Raw genomic sequence first — 24,359 nt, 5'->3', positions numbered from 1 at the left:
TTCTGACTGGTGTGAAGTAGTATCTCATTGAGGTTTTGATTTGGATTTCCCTGATGCTGAGTGATGTTGAGCACTTTTTCATGTGCCTGTTGGCCATTTGGATGTCTTCTTTGGAAAAATGTCTGTTCATGTCTTCTGCCCATTTCTTGATTGGATTATTTTTTCTCTGGGTGTTGAGTTTGATAAGTTCTTTACAGATTTTGGATACTAGCCCTTTATCTGATATGTCATTTGCAGATATCTTCTCCCATTCTGTCAGTTGTCTTTTGGTTATGGTGACTGTTTCCTTTGCTGTGCAAAAGCTTTTTATCTTGATGAAGTCCCAAGAGTTCAGTTTTGCCCTTGCTTGCCTTGCCTTTGGGATTGTTTCTTGGAAGAAGTTGCTGTGGCTGAGGTCGAAGAGGTTGCTGCCTGTGTTTTCCTCTGGGATTCTGATGGACTCCTGTCTCACATTTAGGTCTTTCAATCATTTGGAGTCTATTTTTGTGTGTGGTATAAGGAAATGGTTCAGTTTCATTCTTCTGCATGTGGCTGTCCAATTTTCCCAACACCATTTGTGGAAGAGGCTGTCTTTTTGCCATTGGACATTCTTTCCTACTTTGTCGAAGATTAGTTGACCATAGAGTTGAGGGTCTATTTCTGGGCTCTCTATTCTGCTCCATTGATCTATGTGTCTGTTTTTGTGCCAGTACCATACAGTCTTGATGATGACAGCTTTGTAATAGAGCTGGAAGTCCGGAATTGTGATGCCACCAGCTTTGCTTTTCTTTTTAAACATTCCTCTGGCTATTTGGGGTCTTTTCTGGTTCCATAAAAATTTTAGGATTATTTGTTCCATTTCTTTGAAAAAAGTTGGTATTTAAATCAGGATTGCATTAAATTTGTAGATTGCTCTAGGTAGCATTGACATCTTCACAGTATTTGTTCTTCCAGTCCATAAGCATGGAACATTTTTCCATTTCTTTGTGTCTTCCTTGATTTCTTTCATGAGTATTTTATAGTTTTCTGAGTATAGATTCTTTGCCTCTTTGGTTAGATTTTTTCCTAGTTATCTTATCGTTTTGGGTGCAATTGTAAATGGGATCGACTCCTTAATTTCTCTTTCTTCTGTCTTGGTGGTGGTGTATATAAATGCCACTGATTTCTGTGCATTGATTTTATATCCTGCCACTTTACTGAATTCCTGTATGAGTTTTAGCAGTTTTGGGGTGGAGTCTTTTGGGTTTTCCACATAAAGTATCATATCATCTGCAAAGAGTGAGAGTTTGACTTCTTCTTTGCCCATTCGATGGCTTTTATTAATTTGTGTTGTCTGATTGCTGCGGCTAGGACTTCTAGTATTATGTTGAATAGCAGTGGTGATAGTGGACATCCCTGCCATGTTTCTGACCTTAGGTGGAAAGCTCTCAATTTTTCCCCATTGAGAATGATACTCTCTCTGGGTTTTTCAGGGATGGCTTTTATGATATTGTGGTATGTACCCTCTATGCCTATACTCTGAGGAGTTTTAATCAAGAAAGGATGCTGTACTTTGTCAAATGCTTTTGACAAAGATCTTATAGTTCTTGTTCTTTCTTTTATTAATGTATTGTATCAGATTGATTGGTTTGTGGATATTGATCCAGCCTTGCAGCCCAGGAATAAATCCCACTTGGTTTTGGTGAATAATCCTTTTAATGTACTGTTGTATCCTATTGGCTAGTATTTTGGTGAGAATTTTTGCATCCATGTCCATCAGGGATATTGGTCTGTAATTCTTTTTGATGGGGTCTTTGTCTGGTTTTGGGATCAAGGTAATGGTAGCCTCATAAAATGAGTTTGGAAGTTTTCCTTCCATTTCTATTTTTTGGAACAGTTTGTTTGGTACAATTCCCCTGGGAAGCCATCTGGCCCTGGGCTCTTGTTGGGAGATTTTTGATGACTGCTTCAATTTCCTTAGTGGTTATGGGTCTGTTCAGGTTTTCTATTTCTTCCTGGTTCAGTTTTGGTAGTTGATACATCTCCAGGAATGCATGCATTTCTTCCAGATTATCTAATTTGCTGTCATAGAGTTGCTCATAATATGTTCTTATAATTGTTTGTATTTCTTTGGTGTTGGTTGTGATCTCTCCTCTTTCATTCATGATTTTATTTATTTGGGTCCTTCATCTTTTCTTTTCGATAAGTCTGGCCAGGGGTTTATCAATCTTATTAATTCTTTCAACGAACCAGCTCCTAGTTTCGTTGATCTGTTCTACTGTTCTTTTGGTTTCTATTTCATTGAATTCTGCTCTGGTCTTTATTACTTCTCTTCTCCTGCTGGATTTAGGATTCTCTTGCTATATATTTTCTTTTAGAGCTGCCTTTGCTGCATCCCAAAGATTTTGAACAGTTGTGTTTTCATTTTCATTTGTTTCCATGAAATTTTTTAATTCTTCAATTTCCTGGTTGACCCATTCATTCTTTAGCCTCCATGTATTTGAGTTCTTTCCGACTTTCCTCTTGTGATTGAGTTCTAGTTTCAAAACACTGTGGTCTGAAAACATGCAGGGAATGATCCCAATCTTTTGGTACCAGTTGAGACCTGATTTGTGACCTAGGATGTGATCTATTCTGGAGAATGTTCCATGGGCACTAGAGAAGAATGTGTATTCCGTTGCTTTGGGATGGAATGTTCTGAATATATCTGTGAAGTCCATTTGGTCCAGTGTGTCATTTAAAGTCTTTATTTCCTTGTTGATCTTTGGCTTAGATGATCCGTCCATCTCAGTGAGGGTGTTGTTAAACTCCCCCAGTATTATTGTATTGTTGTCAATGTGGTTTTTCGCTTTTGTTATTAATTGGCTAATATAATTGCTACTCCCATGTTAGGGACATAGATGTTTACAATTGTTAGATCTTCTTATTGGATAGACCCTTTAAGTAAGATATAGTGTCCTTCCTCATCTCTTATTTTCGTGTTTGATTTCAAATCTAATTTGTCTGATATAAGGATTGCCACCCCAGCTTTCTTTTGATGTCCATTAGCATGGTAAATCGTTTTCCACCCCTCACTTTCAATCTGGAGGTGTCCTTGGGTCTAAAATGAGTCTCTTGCAGACAGCATATCAATGGGTCTTTTTTTTTTTATCCGATCTGATAGCCTGTGTCTTTTGATTGGGGCATTTAGCCCATTTACGTTCAGGGTAACTATTGAAAGATATGAATTTAGTGCCATTGTATTGCCTGAAAGGTGACTGTTACTGTAAATTGTCTGTGTTCCTTTCTGGTCTATGTTACTTTTAGGCTCTCTCTTTGCTTAGAGGACCCCTTTCAATGTTTCTTGTAGGGCTGGTTTTGTGTTTGCAAATTCCTTTAGTTTTTGTTTGTCCTGGAAGCTTTTTACCTCTCCTTGACAGCCTAGCTGTATATAGTATTCTTGGCTGCATATTTTTTCTTGTTTAGTGCTCTGAATATATTATGCCAGTCCTTTCTGACCTGCCAGGTCTCTGTGGATAGGTCTGTTGCCAATCTAATGTTTCTACCATTGTAGGTTACATATCTCTTCTCCCAAGCTGCTTTCAGAATTTTCTCTTTGTCTCTGAAACTTGTAAGTTTTACTATTAGATTTTGGGGTGTTGCCCTATTTTTACTGACTTGAGGGGGGTTCTCTGTGCCTCCTGGATTTTGCTGCCTGTTTCCTTCCCCTAATTAGGGAAGTTCTCTGCTATAATTTGCTCCAGTATACCTTCTGCCCCTCTCTCTTTCTTGTTCTTCTGGGATCCCAATTATTCTAATATTGTTTTTTCTTATCGTATCACTTATCTCTCGAATTCTGCCCTCGTGATCCAGTAGTTGTTTATCTCTCTTTTTCTCAGCTTCTTTGTTCTCCATCATTTGGTCTTCTGTGTCACTAATTCTCTCTTCTGCCTCATTTACCCTAGTAGTTAGAGCCTCCATTATTGATTGCACCTCATTAATAGCCTTTTTGATTTCGCCTTGGTTAGAATTTGGTTGTTTTATTTCTCCAGAAAGGGTTTCTCGGGTTTCTTGCATGCTTTTTTCAAGACCAGCTACTATCTTTATAATCGTCATTCTGAACTCTAGTTCCCACATCTTACTAATTTCCATATTGATTAGGTCCCCTGGCAGTCAGTACTGCCTCTTGTTCTTTTTTTTGAGGTGAGTTTTTCTGTCTTGTCATTTTGTCCAGAGGAGAGTAGATGAATGAGAGAACAAAATGCTAACAGGGTAACAATGACCCCAGAAAAATATACACTAAACAAATCAGAAGAGACCTAAAACTGGGGGAAAAGCAAGGGAAAGAAAGAAAAAGAAAAAGAAAAAAAAGATATGATCACATATCCTTAGGCTGCTGAATAGATCAGTGCCACCCACCAGATTTTGGGCATATTTTGGTCTGTTAGAAAAAACTCCCTCCCAAAATTTTAAAGAAAGAAAAACATATATGTACAAAAATAAGGGTAAATATGATGAAGGGATGGAATATGACTGTAAAGATGAAAATTATAAAAGATTCTATAAAAGGAATTGATAAGAAGTTGGTTGAAAAAAACAAAAATTAAAAAAAAAGGGGGAGAGAATGTGATTAGGCAGTAGACTAGAACAAAGCCATACACTAGAGATTTAGGATATATTTTGGTCTTTTAGAAGAAACTGTATCCCAAAATTTTAAAGAGAGAACTATATATATATATATATACAGCAAAAATAGGTTAAGTACAATGAAGGGATATACTATGACTCAAATGAAAAATAAAAAAGATATTTAAAAAAGGGATTGATAAGATGTTGGTTAAAAAAGGGAAAAAGAAAAATTCAAAAAAAAAAAAGAAAAAAAAAATTAACTTTGAAAGACTAAAGAATCATGGGGTAAAAAGCCCTGAATTCTATGTGCTGTATTCCCCTAGTGCTGGAGTTCTGCCATTCTCATTGATCTGTAAACTTGGTCTTGGCTGGTTGTTCTTGCTGATCTTCTGGGGGAGGGGCCTGTTGCAGTGGTTCTCAAATGTCTTTGCCTGAGGCAGAATTGTACCACCCTTGTCTGGGGCCAGGCTATGTAATCTTGGGGGGTTTGCTCTTGGTAGCTTTTGTTTCCTGCAAGCTTTTGGTACAGTTTTGGAGGACAAGAGTGAAAATGGCAGCCTCCCAATCTCCACACCAGAGGAGATGAGAACTCGGGGCCCCACTCCTCAGTGCGCCGCTAGAGAAAAGCAGTCAGTCACTCCCAACTCCAGGGTCTCCGCCTGCACTCTGTGCTCACCTGGCCTGTGACTGAGCATTTCTATCTCTGGTACCACACCCCATGTGGAGTTTCCAAACCCAGCCTATTCCTGTGGTGTGCTCCCACACCGCTCCTCCCGGGGGAGGAAGGGGAGTCTCCCCGGATCTGCTGCTTGTTGGGTCCCTGCTCGAAGAGTAGTGGCCCTACTGTGCTGCGGATCACAGTTTATGACCACCCCGAGCTGAAAGCCTGCTCCTCAGCTACGTCTTTGCAGCCGGCTTCCCCACTCTGATACCTGGGAGCTCTGCCGCACTCAGGCACCCCCGGTCTTTCTGTGACCCTGAGGGTCTTGAGACCACATTGTCCCAGCGAGGGTTCCATCCCCTGCTTAGCCACTGGAGTGACGTCCCTCAGTGGAACAGACTTCTAAAAGTTCTGATTTTGTGCTCCGTGGCTCTATCACTTGTCAGAAGCAGCCGATGGAGGCTCCCTCCCCTGCCATTTATCTTCCCAAATATCGCTCGGATTCACTTCTCCACACATCTACCTTCCAGAAAGTGGTCGCTTTTCTGTTCAGAGAGTTGCTGCTATTCTTTTCTTCGATCTCCTGTTGATTCTGTAGGTGTTCAGAATGGTTTGATACTTATCTAGCTGAATTCCTGGGACCAGATGAAATTTAGGTCTCCTACTCCTCCATCATCTTGCTCCTCCTCCCCATATATATAATTTAATTTTAGAGTTACTTAATTTTGGAATTATCTGTTGAATAAAGCTATATGGAAAGTGTCTACTCTTGCCTTTGACATGAAGGAATAGAAGGTAAATGCCAATAAAGTAATTTTTTTTGCCCCTTTAAAAACATGAAGAATGAAATGTTTAAGAATTCAGATATATTTGTTTTCTGGAATTCTCTGGGAAATCATGCCTCCTACAATCAACCTGGAAATATATTGTGGTACATTCCTTGGATTCTCTCGGTTATCATTTTACTCTCCTTACTTTGGGGGATGTTGAAAAGCTTATCAGGAAGATGAATTTTCATTAAAAGTAGAGAAAGTTACTTCTGGAGCTTCAAAGAGAAACTGCATATGCAAAGGCTTGTGTGGCAAAGCAGAGCTCCCAGCTGTGAAAAAATGGGGTGGGGTGGGACAAACTGGGAGTTCTGTGAGAAATCTGCCTTTAGGCATAATAAAAAGAGTGAGTGAGACACAGATAAGGAGGAAGAGAGGGGCATGTTCCTCTTCCAAGGGGATATGTACTGCAGGAATTTGGAGAGACAGGTTGGAAACATTTATGTGAAGACTGTGCTGGGGTGTATGAATTTGGGTGTTATCAGCATATAAATTACAATCAAAGGAGCAAGAATTCATGAACTCACACTGGAAGAGTGTGTAGAGCAATAAGGTAATCCCTGAGAAACACTAATAATAACATTTGTTGTGGTTTAGGTAGAAGTCTAATGCCCACTTCACAAATAAATGAGCTCACAACAAGGACTTGTGGCTCTCCAGAAAATGACTCAATTTTCTAAATTATTTAAGAAATGACTTTTATTATAAAAAGAGTTATCATTTTGGAAAATTTGGAAAATGAAGAAAAGTAAAACAAAAACCCCAGAATCCTACCAGTCAGAGTTAAGGGATGTTAAACTGTTGACAAGTTTACTACTAATATTTTAATTTGTTCATGCCTGTTTGTATATAGGGACTTTGGTCTTGGCTATATGGTCTGTTTTAACTAACGAAACAGTGGGAAATATGGTATGAATGGGGGCATGAAAAATGCTTGTATTGTGGGGCTTACTTCCTGTTCTTTGGCTCTCTGAGACCACCCTAAGAAAAAGCCCAGGCCATCATGCTGGACGATGAGGCATTGATGAGTCATCTTGGTTGAGACCTCCTAAACCAGTCAGACATCCAACTTGTGAGTGAGGCTATCCAAAGTCATCTAGACCTAGTTAAAGTTGCCCAGACCAGAAGAATATCCCATCCAACCCCATAGAAAAAGCAACATGTTTGTTTCTTTAAGCATCCACGTTTTTGGGATGTGTTACAGAGCAAGAGTCATTTGGTACGATTGCTATTGAAAGAATTAGCAAATAAAGGATTTATTACCTGTATTTAGAAGGCTTGGGTTTATCTTATCTGCAACTGGCTGTGTGGCCTTGGATAATTAACTTCACCTTTCTGAATTTCAATTTCTTTATCTGTAGAATATTTCTCCAGATGAAGTGTAATAATAAATACAAAATTATAAGTTCTGAAACAGCAGTTATTCCTTTTGCTTTTATGGTATTAAAGTAAAACTTTTGTTCTAAGCCATGTTTCCTAGTATCAATTTAATATGATAAGAATCTTATGTGGTTTGTATTGTTATAATATCCATTGCAGTGTAGCAAAACATGATCTAGAGTCCAGTGGGCTGAAATATTATTTCTATTAATAAGAATAAGTATAAAAGCTCATATTGATGGGATTTGTATCTGATATGCATTGTGTTTTGTCCACTTTAGCTCATAGAAAGTTCCCAACCCCTCTATGAAATAGGTACTGTTCATTGTCACCACTTTTTGTGTGAGGAAGCTGTCAGGACTTAGCCTCTAATTCAGGTTTATTCTGAGTTCAGAACCTGGGTTCTGAACCACTAGGTTGCCATGTACCAGAAATAGAGTCCCAAGTTTCAAAGAAAAAAACCAACCGAGGAAGCCCTTGAATAATTCTCAGATCACTTGGGGCATTAATCTGGCAACACTCTATTCACTTAGGGCTCTTTTCAGAGTGATTCCACACTCTCAGATCTCCTCTACAGAGAGTGCATAGGACAATTTAGGATGCTTTATCTAGTCTCCATAACTTTGAATCTGTGACAGATGCAAAGTACTCCCAACTCACCTCCAATTAAACAGCACATCATTTTTGGAAAATACATTTTTTCTGCATGGATTTATCATTTCTTCTTAAGCCCTCTTTCTCTCCATTTTATGTCAGGTGGTTTGTACCAGTGTTAAAATTTAAACTTCAAAAATGATTCCTATTAGGCTTACTACCTCTTTTTTTTTTTAACATAAAATTCTCCTTTGAAACTGACCTCTGTCCTGACCCTTGCTGTAAAGTCAGGTGCTACTGACTCACCAGATAGCAGGTCAAAAAATGTAAATATGGCACCAGCCTAATGGTTTATCTGAGCTTGTTGTAAAAAACTAAACTTTTTCAGATTTTTCTCCTTGCCAAAATAAATATTTTTGATCTTAATGATTTCAGTTAAAGCCAAAATAAGACAACATATAACTCATGACAATCCAGAGCCAGAAGAAAACAAAAACCACATTAGCTTCCAGAAGCTTATTTCTATTATTCTTTTCTCTTTTTGCACCATTGACCCCTCCAAGTCAGTCCAGGGGCAAAATTACTAGGAGCATTCAAAAGTTTAAATAGTTTGAAATGATTTTTTCTTAAGGTTCAGTTGTGATGTTACATCTGTCATAGATACTGAAGTACACCTCAATTCTTGATTCATAAATTACCTATAGGTTAGTACTAATAGCAAAAGGTATTTTTCCTCTCTAAAGTGCAGCCTTTAAAATAATGCATCATTGGGTACCTGGGTGGCTCAGTTGGTTAGGTGGCTGCCTTCGGCTTGGGTCATGGTCCTGGGGTCCTGGGATTGAGTCCCATGTCGGGCTCCCCCTGCTCTGCAGGGAGCCTGCTTCTCCCTCTCCCTCTGCTGCTCATCCTGTTTGTGCTCTCTCTCTGTGTCAAATGAATAAATAAAATTTAAAAAAAATAATGCATCATTGCTGGCTTTTCCCTGTGACAGATGTTACCAGATGTAATGTAAGTAGGGATGTCACAATAAGGTACCATTTGAGAATCTGATAACTAAGGGATATTTGGATGCATTTCAGGTTTACTTTTTAAAAATGAACTGTAGTTAGGGCGCCTGGGTGGCTCAGTTGGTTAAGCGACTGCCTTCAGCTCAGGTCATGATCCTGGAGTCCCGGGATTGAGTCCCGCATCGGGCTCCCTGCTCAGTGGGGAGTCTGCTTCTCCCTCTGACCCTCTTCCCTCTCATTCTCTCTATAAAAAAAAAAATGAACTGTAGTTAAAAGAAGTTTGACTTTGATCTATTGCCTTAGTACACATATTTTCATAAACTAAAAGCAAGCAAATTCTGCCATAATATTTAGTAAAAAACCACAAACCTTGCATATTATCATCCACAAGTTATCAAATTTTATTTTTCTTGAACAACTCTGAGTAGCTTAGATTTTCCAATCATTTTATTCTTTTGTTTCATGTCTTGCTACTCCTAACACTTGTCCGTTTATTGTTATTTAAGCCTTGGTCCCACATCATTTTGTATTATACTTCTGTTTTGCTAGCTTTCTTGTCTTTAAGAGTTTGAATTCCTCAAAGGTGGAGATTGCAATTGGCCCTCTGCCACCGGTGCCCAATTGTGGGATTTATATATGATGTGTCTTAAAAGATATGTTGAATAAATGCATCATTTTGTCATGTGTCTGACTCTCCCTTTCTCTTCATGTTTTTCTATTGCTTCAACCTTTCTCTCTTCTCACTCTTCAGTTTTTTTAAATCTGCCTGGGATTCTAACATGTCTGAGGTTCAATCTTTTGTTCTCATGTAAGGGGCCTAATGTTTCTGTCCTCAAGGTTCCCTGAAGAATCATTACTATTTTCTCAGATCCTTGCACAACAGCTTAATTATTCTATTTCCTTCTTCAGCTAGTACTTCCAGATCTTTAAATAGCTCTATTCCCTTACTTTTCTACTAGGTTCCAAAGCACAGATGAGATGGAAGAACCAAAGCTGAAGTTAAACAATCTGGTGGCCATCCCAGTAGAGTAAGTTTCTTGTTCCCTGTCACTTTACTGGAGCAAAATTTATGATCTACAGGTAATTTCTCTATCATGGGATTAACTCTTGGCCTTGAGCCCAAGGAACAATCAACAGTGTAAATGTGCATCAGCTGTTAGTTATGCTTTGCCTTACATGCCAGCAGTCTATTTGTTCTAAATGTCCAGCTGCTGGTCAGCCACTTGGCAGGCTCACACCAATATGGCGTTAACCAAGTTAATCCCCCCTCATCTGGTTCTGGAAATTGATCCATGCATATCTGATTCATTACTTCGAACAAACCTCTGATCAAGGGACTTGAGAACCACAGGTGGCCATTTCAGCTGGGAGAAACAAGACCTTGTAGAGATGGTTTCTTTAGAATCAACAGACAAGCCAATTTAATAGTACTTGCATCTGATTTCTCATGTACAGCAAGTGTTATAATTCTTACTTTATTGTAATCATATTTACCTCATCAGGTAAGGACTAAATGTGTGCATTTTTGGCATTGTGCTAAATATTGTATCATTTACTTTTCAAAATAACCCTACGAAGAAAAGAGATATACAGTTCCCACGTTATAGATGAGAAAGAGACTGTAAAGTAAAGACACTTGCTGGTGGTCACACAGTTTTTAAGTCATAGAACTGAAAAAAGGACCGATTTTATTTGGTACTAAAGTCTGTATTTCTTTAACCCTATGCTAGTGTGTCTGTGGGGACTAAGAAAACTGGTTGCTACATGGGGCATTTTGGAAAAAGTTCCAGATTTGCAACTGAAAATTGCATTTTTTTTTAGTTCATACTTCATTGCCTAATTTCACCTAGAACAAGTCACTTAACCTCCCTGGAATTCTGCTATAACACACCATTTGGAGCTTATTATCAAATGAAATCTGGATGCAATTCAGTTTTATTTTTTTAAGAACTCTAGTTATGAGAAATTCTGGTTGGCTTGATTGACTACATTTGTATTTTTCATTGAATAGAAATTGAATCAGAGTTGCTATTAACATGGCACATGGAATTATTTGCAATCTGATGGCAGCAGTGTACTTCACTCTCATCTCTACTTTTGTATCCTCGTTTTCCCAGTAAACACCCTATTAAAGATACTGAATTGGTCACTATATACTTCAAATATGCTGTTATCTTTTATACCTCTGAGCTTTTGCACACTCTTCCTTAATCTAGGCAAATCACTTAAAACAGTGTTAACAGTGCTTCAACAAAGTAAGAGTTAATATGTTATTATTAAATTATTTTATTCCTGGCAAACTGCTCTTCAACTTTTAAGAGCCAGTTAAGATACTGTTTTATCTGTGACTCTATGTATTAGTAAGAAATTCTGTTGTATGTCACAGAAAGCCCAACTCAAACAGACTTAATGCAATAAAAAAGAAAATGCATAAATAATAGAGGGACTTTGTTGATTCATATAACTGAAATATTCAGGAGTACATCAACTCCATCAGTATTCTTGGAGCTCAATCTCTCTTTGTCTGTTAGTTCTACTCTTCCTCATTTGCTTTATTCCCTTAGTCTCCTGAGGTGACAGTAGGACTGGCTACAATACTAGGCCTGCAAATTTCACGATGAGCTCAAAAACAGTGTTCTTTCTTGTAGTTATTACACAGGCTCTTAGATTTACTCTGATCATATCCATTTGTATCCCATATCTGTTCCTGAAGCAATCACTGTAGCCTGTAAGAAGAAAGGATCTATACTTACCAGGCATAGTTTAAGAATCTACTTTCAAACAAGTTGTTCTACCAAGCAGCACCCTTTTTTTACACCCTTACCTATCTAGTCTGTGAATTTATTCAGTGCTACAACTGTGTTTTGTGCTTTCATGCACTCCTGGAGATTATGCTGATGGCAGGCACATAGTTGATTCTCAAAAATGAGTTGGGTGGGTTCATGGACTTATGAAAGTCAAGTGTCTGATTGAAAGACCTTGACAGTGTAGTAAGGCAGTAAATTTGATTCAACTAATATTAATAAACCACCTATAATGTGCCAGGCAACAAACTGTTAAGAAAACAGCAGTGAATAAGAGAAATCACCTCTGTTCTAATGGAGTTTACAGCCTGTTATAGAAAGCCAACTAGCAATTATAAATAAATGGCATTATAATAGAGACTAAAAGGGCTTTTGGGAATTTTGGAGCAAATGGACTAATCTAGATTAAGGATCTAGGGAAACTTCTTGTCAGGTTCACCTTTAAGCTGAACGCTGTGAGGATGAGTAGATTAAGGTAAGAGATCGTTGAGAACCAGCAATGTATGTTCAAAGAAATGAAAGAAATTCCAAAGGGGTGGTCAGGATGAAGGTGGCTTAGGCTGGAAAGGGGCTTGAACATAATTTCTAGAATTATGTGTCTGATCCTAGGAGAAATATAAACCCTTTGAAAACATCATATCTGAATTTTATGGTCATAACTATATCAAAGGCAGATACATACAAAGTTGTATGCTGTCTGTAGAGTCACTGAGAAGAGTTTACAAAAGTTATGTTTTCTACACTATGAAGAATGAGTAGAAGGTTTCATCACAAAATGAGTGACAGAAAGACATCAGTGCAGTAGCATATTTATGCAAAGGGCTCATACTGTTCTGGTATGGTAGACTTTGAATATATGTTTGCAGGATACTATGTGTTGAGACCACTGGAGATGAGCCTAGAAAGATAGTTAGTGGCAGTAAGTGAACCATCTTTGTTTTCCACCTCAAAGAATCTGAATTTTATCCTATAGTCAGTGGGGAATCTTTTAAATAATGGTCTTTCTCCTCAGATTCTCTCAGTTGTTTCTTACAGTAAATTCTGGAACTTCCAAAGATAAAGATAAATAAATATGGGCCTAAATTATTTTTTTAACTTAGCTGGAAAGACCAGCAAAATAATTTACACAAAAAATCATTCAGATTATGATATTGCAATGCTCCTTGAAATTTCTCATAACATAGATCATGAAATTGCTGACCTTCAAAAGACCACATTTGACGTCACCCTGTAGTCCTAAAATAACTCTTTGCTTCGTAGTTTTATTGCACAATACATTTTCTTTGCGCTCACACTGTAGAAGTTCACTGTTGTTTTGTAGGCAGCTGCCCTTTCCCTTTATAAGGGAAAGTAGCATTTTATCATCTACCAAAGATCATTGTTGAGGAAATAAGTATTATCACTCTGCCAATGGCCTATTTTAACTACCTTCCTTGGGTAGTAATCAGAAACGGGCTGAATAAAAAGAATGGAAAATTATTTCAAACAAGTCTGTTTATAGTACATAGAAAGTAAGAAAAGTAACTGTCTTGACTGTTTATTATTGGCTGGTTTATTATTATATAGTAGAATAACATGCTCTTGAAAAGTTCTTGAAAAGGAATGGATTGCAAATATCACTTGCTAAATCATCCAGAAACATGGAAACTATATTGGTATGATTTTAGTTTTTTTCATATATAGAATTTATCAGGTACCTTTACAAATCTCATTTCTTAGAGACAGCTGTGTTAAAAATAGCTTGCTCAAGAATAAAAGTTTGCCTTTAGGCATCAGCTTCTTTCAGCCTTACATCCTAGGTACCTACTCCTGCTTGTTTCCTCAATCACTATTCAGGCATCACACTTTATCTGTCCCTTCTCAAACAACCTTATTTATTCCAGTCATAAAATGTTACCTGTCTGTACTATTTCCCCTGATTCCTGGGTAGGGAGTTGTTGTAATAAATGAGAAAAAATGCTAATGTGTGGTGCAATAATTTTAAGTAGAAATTTTTCATGATTATGTTTTGGTTTAAGAAAGTTCTGATGAAAGTGGGCTGGATGGATTAAAAAGTATAACTAGTGGGTTGCTATTGTAATAATATAGGTATAAGATGGTGAGACAGTAAGAAAGTTATAGTTTACATACACACAACATATGGAATTTGTAGAGCTGATTTCTATAGTAAATGAGGAAGAAGAAAGAAAACAAGTGGCAATAATAGGTAAGAATGTGGACAGTGGGAGGATATTGACTCAACAACACAGAAAAGGAAGTACATTTGGGATAGGGAAATATAATGAATAGAGTTATAGATATATGCATATTAAGATGTTTTGGGGGATATCTAAGTGGGATATACAATAAGCAATAAAAATGTGTCTACAACCCTAGAACTATAGAATGAGATTTGATAATCATCAGTATTATGGGTATACAATTGTTGAGCCCATGGGAATGGATATAATGGGAGAGTTTATGAAACAGGAAGCATGTAGACCTGAGAACAGATGCAAGAGTTCTGGTCACCTTTGGATATTTATTATTGGGTTCTAGGCTAAGCTTTAAAGATGTCGTGGTGAAAACTATAGACATGATCCCTCCTTCAAAGAGCTTGGTATCCGCTAAGTTCCAGTTAAATGTTGGTGAAAATAAAGCACAATTTTCTACCATCCAAAAAAAAAAAAAGACCTTGGTATCTAGTTCAGGAGACAAACAAGTTCTCAGAATGATATTCATCATAACTTATAAGTTTTTAACGCCATCACCATTACAAAAGAAAATTCCAGTATGTTATGAGAGCGGGTAGGTAGAGAAAGTCACCTAAGTAGAAGAGAGTGAAAAATAGATGGACAATTGTTTATTCCAGGGCAGTTCTTGTTCTTCTTTTCTTAGTATTTCTTAATATGGACCAATTGCTTTTTGGTCCCTTATACTTCCTTCACTTTATGATATTCATTTTAATTTGCTTAAATATATCTTCAAGTAAAAATAAAATGAGTGAATTATAGATAATTTTGTATTGTCCACATCTTGATTACATCTACATAATGTCTGACTACATGTTTCTAAGTCAAAACCATTTGATCTCAGAACACTGTGACCCTATTTGAATTCAGTTGTGCTATTGATAATTTCAAATTATAATATGATTCTCACTCCATTGCATGTAATCTTCATCTGTTTCTCCCTTTCCTTGCTCTCTTGTGAATCTTTAGTAGTTTCTCTATTCATGGTATACTTAAATTTTACAACAGTGGGGTTAGAGTGTTTGACATTTTCCTCTCGTAGCAATCTATGTGTTTTGATGCTTTAAATTTGTAGTGTTACTTTTTTTCAATTGTGGGACATTTTTTTAGCTTGTTCTATTGTATTTCCTTTTTTTGTTTTTATTTGTGAAATACCTTTGGGATGGATGTCCTTTATTGATTCCATCTCCTCAGAGTTCTCTATTTTATGTCTTTTAGGACTATTTTTATGCTTTTTTAAATTTTTTTCTTAAAACTTCTTCAATCCATTGAATATTTGATGCACTCAAAACTGTCTGTACTACAGAGGTATAGATTGAAGCATAATAATCACCTATGGCCAAACTTAAACATTATCTATAGCAGTGAAGTTTTTTATGGTCTTTTGCCCACATTCATTCTCCCTATAAAGGCAATGGCTTCTAATTTTTAAAAATTTTTCTTTTATTTGTAGTTTAGTAAATACATATTCTAAGCAATATATAGTTTAGTTGTGCATTTTTTTTTATTTACCAGAGAGAAAGAGAGAGAGAGCACAAACAGATGGAGCAGCAGAGGGAGAGGGAGAAGCAGTCTCTCTGCCAAGCAGGGAGCCCAATGTGGGACTCAATCCCAGGACCCTGGGATCATGACCTGAGCTGAAAGCAGACACTTAACCAACTGAGCCACCCAGGTGTCCCAAGTTGTGCATGTTTTTAGACAGTTAAGAGATGGGGTCCAAGATGACAGCATAGGTAAAAATCTGAACTCGCCTCCTCCCAAGGTCATATCAAATCTACAGCTATGTCTGGAAAATTAGTTTTGAAAAAGACCTGGAAAGTAGCTGAATGACAACTTTACAACAAATGATAAAAGGAAGGGCCATGTTGAGATGGGTAGGAGAGGCAGAGATGTTGTGGTCTTGCCCAAAATCTCTCACACTGGCATCGTGACCCACAATCAGAAGGAATCTCACAAATATGGAACTTACTAGTGACAGGCCCCCAAATGTCTAGCTTTGAAAACCAATAGGGCTATGTCTAAGAGATGTAAAGGACTGTAGGGAACTGAGATACTATTCTTTTTTTTTGTAAGATTTTATTTTTTTATTTGACAGAGAGAGACACAACGAGAGAGGGAACACAAGCAGGGGGAGAGGGAGAGGGAGAGGGAGAAGCAGGCTTCCCACTGAGCAGGGAGCCCGATGCGGGGCTCTATTCCAGGACCCTGGGATCATGACCTGAGCCGAAGGCAGACGCTTAATGACTGAGCCACCCAGGCACTCCCTGAGATACTATTCTTAAAGGGCTTGCATGCAGACTCACTTGCCCCAGTGCACAAGGCAAAAGTAGTAGTTTGAAAAGTGCCTGGACAATATGTGAGGGACATTGATTTGTTAATTTTAAAGCATCTTTTTAAGGGGCAGGGGCCTGTTGGGACTCTCTCCAGCAATGGAGGCACTGGTAAGTGAGTCTCTGTACTTTCCTGCTGCCCTACTAAAGCCACCAGGTGTGCCTTGCCCCTGCACTCTCTTGATGCCTCCATAAAGCCAGTGGGCACACCCCAAACCCTGCACTCCCCTGCTGCTTTCCCAAAGCCAGTGGGAGCACAGAGTCCACATGGGCGATGCCCCTTGATTACCTGCCTCTGGTGGCCCTGGGGTCTTGCATTTCTGGGCCTCATGGGACTGAAATAAGCAGAGACTGTTTCTGGCAGGCCACCACCCCCAGGGCACTGCACAGATAGCAGGCTGAACCATATCCCCACTCTTCTTGTGACCCACTCCCCGGAAGGGGAATAGCTGTTTTCCCCAATACACAAAAACAAACACAAAGTCAAGCAAAATGAAGAAACAGAGGAATATATGTTCCAAAGGAAAGAACAAGATAAAACTCCAGAAAAAGAAAAAAAAAAACTTAAAGAAACAGAGGTAAATACTTTGCTTGATAAGGAATTCAAAATAATAGTCATAAAGGTCTTGGGAGAAGAATGGATGAACACAGAACTTTAATAGGGAGATAGAATATATAAGAAAGTACCAAACAGAAGTCACAGAGCTGAAGAATGTAATAAACTGAAAAATACACTAGAGGGGTTCTATAGCAGAGTGGATGGAAACAGAAGAAAGAATTGGCAATCTGGAAGACAGGGCAGAGGAATTCACCCAAATGAAATAGCAAAAAGAAAAAAAAGAATTTAAAAAACTGAAGATTGCTTAAGAGACCTAAAGGACTGTATCAAGTAGAATAATATTCACATAATAGGTGTTCCAGAAGGAAAAGAGAGCAGAGGACAGAAAAGAATAGTTGACGAAATAATGGCAAAAAAATGGCTATAAACTTAACCTGTTGAAGGAATAGACATTCAGATCCAGAAAGCCTAGAAAGCTCCAAATAACCCAAAGAGATCCTCACCAGGACATGTGATAATTAAAAAAAAAAATGTCAAAAGTTAAAGATTCTTAAAAGCAGTAAGAATCTTAAAAACAACTTGTTACATACAAGGAAACCTCTCTTGTAAGACTATCAGCAGAGTTTTCCATTGGAAATGTGCAGACCAGAGAGTGGCATGATATATTCAAAGTGCTGAAAGCCAAAATCTTCCAAACAAGACTATTCTCACTGGCAAGGCTATCATTCAGTATTGAAGGAAAAATAAAAGTTTTCCAGATAGCCAAAAACTATGGTAGTTAACTGACAATCTCTAGCCATATGATTTCACTCATAGGTGGAGTTTAAGAAACAAAACAAAAATGAGCGAAGGGGGAGAAAAAAAAGAGGCAAAGCAAGAAACAGACTTTTAACTACAGATAACAAACTGATGGTTACCAGAAGGGAGGTGAGTGGGGGGGGGGGAATGGGTTAAACAGGTGATGAGGATTAAGGAGTCCACTTGTGATGAGCATCAAGTGTTGAATCTCCATATTGTACACCTGAAACTAATATTACATTGTATATTAACTGGAATTTAAATAACTTAAAAGGAAAAAAAAATAGCCTCTACATCACACCTTTACATTGGTCTTGTAAGAAATATTAAAAGGACTTCTTTAAGTGGAAAAGATAGGGCACTAATAAGTAATAAGAAAACATGAAAGTAAAAATTTGCTGGTAAAGATAAATATATATTAAAGCTAGTAGACTAATCACTTACAAAGCTAGCATGAAACTTAGAAGACAAAAAATAGTAAAATTTCCTTCATTTAAGGAATAAAAACCTGTAGAATTTGACATCAGTCATAAAAGTGGGGGAGGAGAAGTAAAAATGTAGAGCTTTAGAATGCATTCAAACTTTCTATCAACTTAAAATAGACTGGTACATATATAGGTTGATACACATAAGCCTCATGGTAACTACAAAGCAAAAACCTAGAGTAGATATACGGAAAGTAATGAGAATGGAATTTAAGCATAGCACTAAAGAAAGGCATCAAACCACAGGGAAGAGACCAAGAGAAGAAGAAACAGAGGAACTACAAAACAGCCAGAAAACAACAAAATGACAATAAGTACAATACCTATCTATAATTACCTTAAACATAAATAGATTGAACTCTTCAAGAAGACATGGAGTGGAAGAGTGGATTAAAAAAAAAAAAAAAAAAAAAAACCCTCTATATATTGCCTAAAAGGCTAACCTCAGATGAGAGGGCACAAAGACTGAAAATAAAGGGAGCGAAAATCTTTTATGCAAATGGAGATGAAAGAAAGCTGGGACAGTGATATCAGACAAAATAGACTTTAAAACAAAGTCTGTAGGGATGCCTGGTTGGCTCAGTTTAAGCATCTAACTTAGGTTCTGGTCATGATCTCAGTGTCCTTGGGCCCTGTGATCAGTGGGGAGTCTGCTTCTCCTTTCCCTCTGCACCTCTCCCGACTTGACTCGTGTTGGCTCTTGCTCTCTCAAATAAATCTTTTTTAAGTGATGCCTGGGTGGCTCAGTCAGTTAAGCATCTGTCTTCAGCTCAGGTCATAATCCCAGGGTCCTGGGATCAGGTTCCTCATTTCTCTCTCTGCCTGCCATTCCCCCTGCTTGTGCTCTCTCTCTCTCTTCTGACAAGTAAGTAAAATCTTAAAAAAAAAAAAAATCTTTAAAAAAAAGACTAATAAAAGAAAAAAATGGGCCATACATATACATAATGATAAAGAGGTCAGTCCAGCAAGAAGATATATTATTTATAAATATTTAGATACCCAACATAGGAGTACCTGAATATATAAAACAAATATTAACAGACCTAAAGGGAGAAATTGAAAGCAAGTCAATAATAGTAGGGGACTTAAATCCCTACTTACGTTAATGGATAGATTATCAAGACAGAAAATCAACAAAGAAACATCAGTCTTAAATGACACATTAGATCAGAGGGACATAATAGATATATAGAGAACATTTTATCCAAAAGCAGCAGAGTTCTTAAGTACACATGAACATTCTCCAGGATAGATTATATATTAGGGCACAAAACAAGTCTCAATAAATTTAAGAAGACTGAAATCCTATTAAGCATCTTTTCCAGCCAAAATGGTATGAAACTAGAAATCAATTACAAGAGAAAACTAGAAAAATCACAAATATGTAGTGATTAAAGAACATGCTACTGAACAAACAATAAGAGATCATGAAGAAATCAAAGAAGAAATATAATACTATGAGACAAATGAAAATGGAAATACAACAAACCAAAATCTATGGGATGTAGCAAAAGCAGTTCTAAGAGGGAAGTTCATAGTGATATAAGCTTATCTCTAGGAAAATGAAAATTCTCAATCTAACCTTACACTTAAAGGAACTAGAAAAAGGAGAGTAAACAACACCCAAAGTCAGAAAAATGAAAGAAATAAAAGATCAGGGCAGAAATAAATGGAGTAGGGACTAAAAACACAGTAAAAGAGATTAATGGAACTAAGAGCTGGTTCTTTGAAAAGATAAAATTGATAAAGCTTTAGCTAGATTCACCAAAGAAAAAGAGGGCCCATATAAATACAATCAGAAATAAAAGAGAGAAGTTACAACTAATACTATAGAAATACAAAGGATCACAAGAGACTACTATGAACAATTTTACAGCCACAAATTAGACACCTAGGAAAAAAAATGGATACACTCCTAGAAACTTATAACCTTCCAAAACTGAATCAGGAAGAAATATAAAATCTGAATAGACAAATTACTAACAAGGATATTACATCAGTAATCAAAAACCTACCAACAAATTAAAGCCCAGGACCAGATGGCTTCACTGATGAATTCTACCAAACATTCAAAGAAGATTTAATATCTGTCTTCTCAAACTCTTTCAAAATTTGAAGAGGAGTAAATGCTCTTAAACTTCTTTTATGAGGCAACATTACCCCGATATCAAAACCATACAAAGACACCACAAAAAAAAAAAGAAAATTACAGGCCAGTATCACTGATGAACAATGGTGCAAATATCTTCAATGAAATATTACCACACCAAATTCAACAATGCAGTAAAAGAATCCTACATCATGATTAAGCGGGATTTATTACCATGATGCGGGTAATCAATTAAGGTGATATACCACATAAACCAAATGAGGGATAAAAATCATATGAACATCTCAATAGATGCAGAAAATGCATTTGATAAAATTCAGCATCCATTTATGATAAAGCCTCTCAACAAAGTGTGTATAAAGGGAATGAATCTCAACATAATAAAAGTCATATGTGACCAGCCCACAGTTAACATCTTTTACTCTAGGATCAGGAACACGACAAGGATGCCCATTTTCACCACTTTTATTCAACATAGTAAAAAAAATTTTATTCAACATAGTAATAAAAAATAAAAAAATAGTAAAAAAATAAAAATAAAAAATAAAAATTGCATAGCAATTAAGCAAGAAAAAGAAATAAAAGGTATCCAACTTGGAAAGGAAGAAGTAAAACTACCATTCTTTGTGGATGACATGATTTTATACATAGAAATCCCTAAAGACTCCACCAAAAAACTGTTAGAACTAATAAATGAACTCAGTCAAGTTACAGAGTACAAAATCAATATACAGAAATCTGTTGTTTCTATACATTAACAGCTAACTATCCCATCTATAGTTGCATCAAAATGAAATACCTAGGAATAAATTTAACCAATGAGGTGAAAGATCTGTATACTGAAAACTAGGACACTGATTAAAGAAACTGAAGAAGATACAAATAAATGGAATAATATCCCATGCTCATGGATTGTAAGAATCAATATTGTAGTGTCCATACCCAAAGCAATCTTCATATTCAATGCAATCCCTATGAAAATTCCAGTGACATTTTTCATAGAAATAGAATAAACAATCCTAAAATTTGTATAGAATCACAAAAGATCCTGAATAACCAATGTAATATTGAGAAAGAACAAAGGTAGAAATATCATGCTTCCTGATTTCAAACTATATTACAAAGCTATAGTAATCAAAACAGTATGATATTCACATGGAAACAGACACATAGATGAATGGAATAGAATAGAGAGCCCAGCAATATGTAAGAGATCCCATACCTATATGGTCAGTTAATTTATGAAAAAGGAGCCAAAATGGGGAAAGGACAGTCTCTTCAGTAAATGGTGTTGGGAAACTAGAAAGCCATATGCAAAAGAATGAAACTAGACTACCATCTTACACTATACATTAGAATTAACTCAAAATGGATAAAAAACTTGAATGTGAGAACTAAAACTATAAAATTCCTAGAAGAAAACATAGGTGGTTATCTCCTTGTTATTAGTCTTGGTGCTGATTTATTGGATCTGACTCCAAAAGAAAAGGCAACAGAAGAAAAGATAAACAGGTGGGACTACATCAAACTAAAAACATCTATTTGGCAAAGGAAACCATCAAATGAAAAAGCAACCTTTGGGAAAAAATATTTGCAAATCATATATTTGATGGAGAGTTAATATCCAAAATGTAAAAAGAAGTCATATGCTTAATAGCTAATCAATTAGAAAATGGGCAGAAAAACCTGAATAGACATTTTTCCAAAGATGACCTATAGATGGCCAATAGGCAATGAAAAATGTTCAATATCACACTAATCATCAAGAAAAATGCAAATAAAACCAATAGCCAGAATATGGAGACAATTTAAGTGCCCATCAATGGATGAATAAAAATATGTGTGTGTGTGTGTGTGTGTGTGTGTGTGTGTGTGTGTGTATAATAGAATACTACTTAGCCATAAAAAAATTGGCTGTTTACAACAACATGGATGGACGTTGACAGTATTATGTTAAATAAGTCAGCCAGAGAAAGACAAATACTGTAAGATGATTTCACATATATGTGGAATCTAAGAAACAAAATGAAACATAGATACAGAAAACAGAATAGGGAATAGGTTTTGGGGTAGATGAAATGTGTGAAGGGAATCATAGAGTACAAACTTGCTGGTAAAAAATAAATAAGCCATAAGGATAGAACATACAGTGTAGTGACTATAGTCAATAATATTGTGTGCCTATTTGAAAGTTGCCAAGAGAGTAAATTTTAAAAGTCCTTATCATGAGAAAATAAAATGTAACTGTGTGGTGATGGATGGTAACTAGACTTATTGTGGTGATCACCTCCTGTTTCACGGGGTTTACAAATATTGAATAATTATTATACATGCGAAACTAACTTAATATGTAATATGTAAGTATACCTCAATAAAAATGTATTTAATAATATTCTGAAGTACATTTGTTTTAGTCAACAACATACTTTTAATGTCTGTTAATTTTGCCACATCTATGTTTTGTTTTTTGTTTTTTTTTTTTTCTCATTCATATGAGGCATTCCTTGTATGAATGTATAAGTTTGTCAGGCACAGGTAAACCAGCAGGAGTAGAGCTTAAAATCTGCCCAAGCTAATCCTCCTCAAGTCCAAGCATCAGTCCAAAAGAGGGTTCCTTTTTTCTACTATTGTCCACCTAGAAGGAAGATTCTTAAATTTTATGCACAGGTGTCATATGAGGTATGAAATTAATGGGGGCTGATTCCATAATTGCCTTATTTTTTTTCCTGTCCATAAATTTTTAAATTATTGGGTTTTGCCAAATTTTTTGTTTTGTTTTGAGGAACAATGGTTTTATGAAATATCTTGTATAGGTGTCCATGTGCATGTTTTCTTTCCATGTGTGAACATCTGTAGGGTGCAATTACTGGGCAATAAGGTATGCATTTTTAGATGCTCAACATTACAAGAAAATACCAAATTAACATTTACTAATTTGTATTTCCATCAAATTTGTGAACATTGCCATTATTCTGTAACTTTGACAGCTGTGATGCTGTTAATGCTTTTAATTTTTGTCAACTATTTAATTGGACCATGGTCATCTTGTTAATTTCCATGAAAAATGCATCGAAATTTTTAATAGGACTCCATTTAGTCTAGAGATCATTTTAGGGGGAATCAATAATACTATGATCAAGAAAGTGATAAATCTTTTTGTAGCTTTTTATTGTTATTGCTCATAAGTTTAGGATTTTCTCCATAAAGATCTTGTACACCATTCATTAGATTCATTCATATGTACCTAATATTTAGTTATATTTATTCATATGCATTTTTTTGCATTTTTTCATGGTTTTAAAAATTGCATTTTAACTTCTGTTCTTGTATAGAAATATAATTGACCTGGGAAAATTATCTCATGTCCATCAACGTTGCTAAGCTCTTACTCATTCTGTTATCTTTTGAGTTTTCTAAATACACAGTCCCCCAAAAATCTGTTAATGTCTATCAATATGATTCTTGTCTAGATTTTCAATATATTTAACTTTATTTTTCTTTTTGTCACACAGCTAGGCACATTTATAGTACAATATTAAACCAAGTGGTGAAATTTGGCATTTTTTTCTAGCCCTGAATTTTCAAATAAAGTGTTTCTATTCTTCTTGACTACTAAGCATTATTTTATTAATTACAGTTGACCAGGTCTTGTTTTATTTTGTACTTGTTTTATAAATATAAATATAATGCTACTATGTGCCAATCACTTTTACAAGTTTTTATATACATTAACTCTTTTTTTATTTACATTTAAATTCGAGTTAGTTAACATAGAGTATAGTATTTGTTTCAGGAGTAGAATTTAGCGATTCATCACTTACATAACACCCAGTATTCATCCCAGCAAGTACTCCTTAATACCCATCACCCATCACCTATTTTACCCATCCCCCAACCCACCTTCCCTCCAGCAACCCTCAGTTTGTTCTCTATAGTTAAGAGTCTTTTAGGGTTTGCCTCCCTCTGTTTTTATCTTTTGTAGTTTTCTTAGTTTTCTTTCCCTTCCC

Source organism: Callorhinus ursinus, unplaced genomic scaffold (genome assembly GCF_003265705.2).
Source record: "Callorhinus ursinus isolate GAN/ISIS: 27379988/994484 unplaced genomic scaffold, GSC_fseal_2.0 scaffold21, whole genome shotgun sequence".
Classification (NCBI taxonomy): Eukaryota; Metazoa; Chordata; class Mammalia; order Carnivora; family Otariidae; genus Callorhinus; species Callorhinus ursinus.
Note: the sequence above shows the minus strand (reverse complement) of the source record.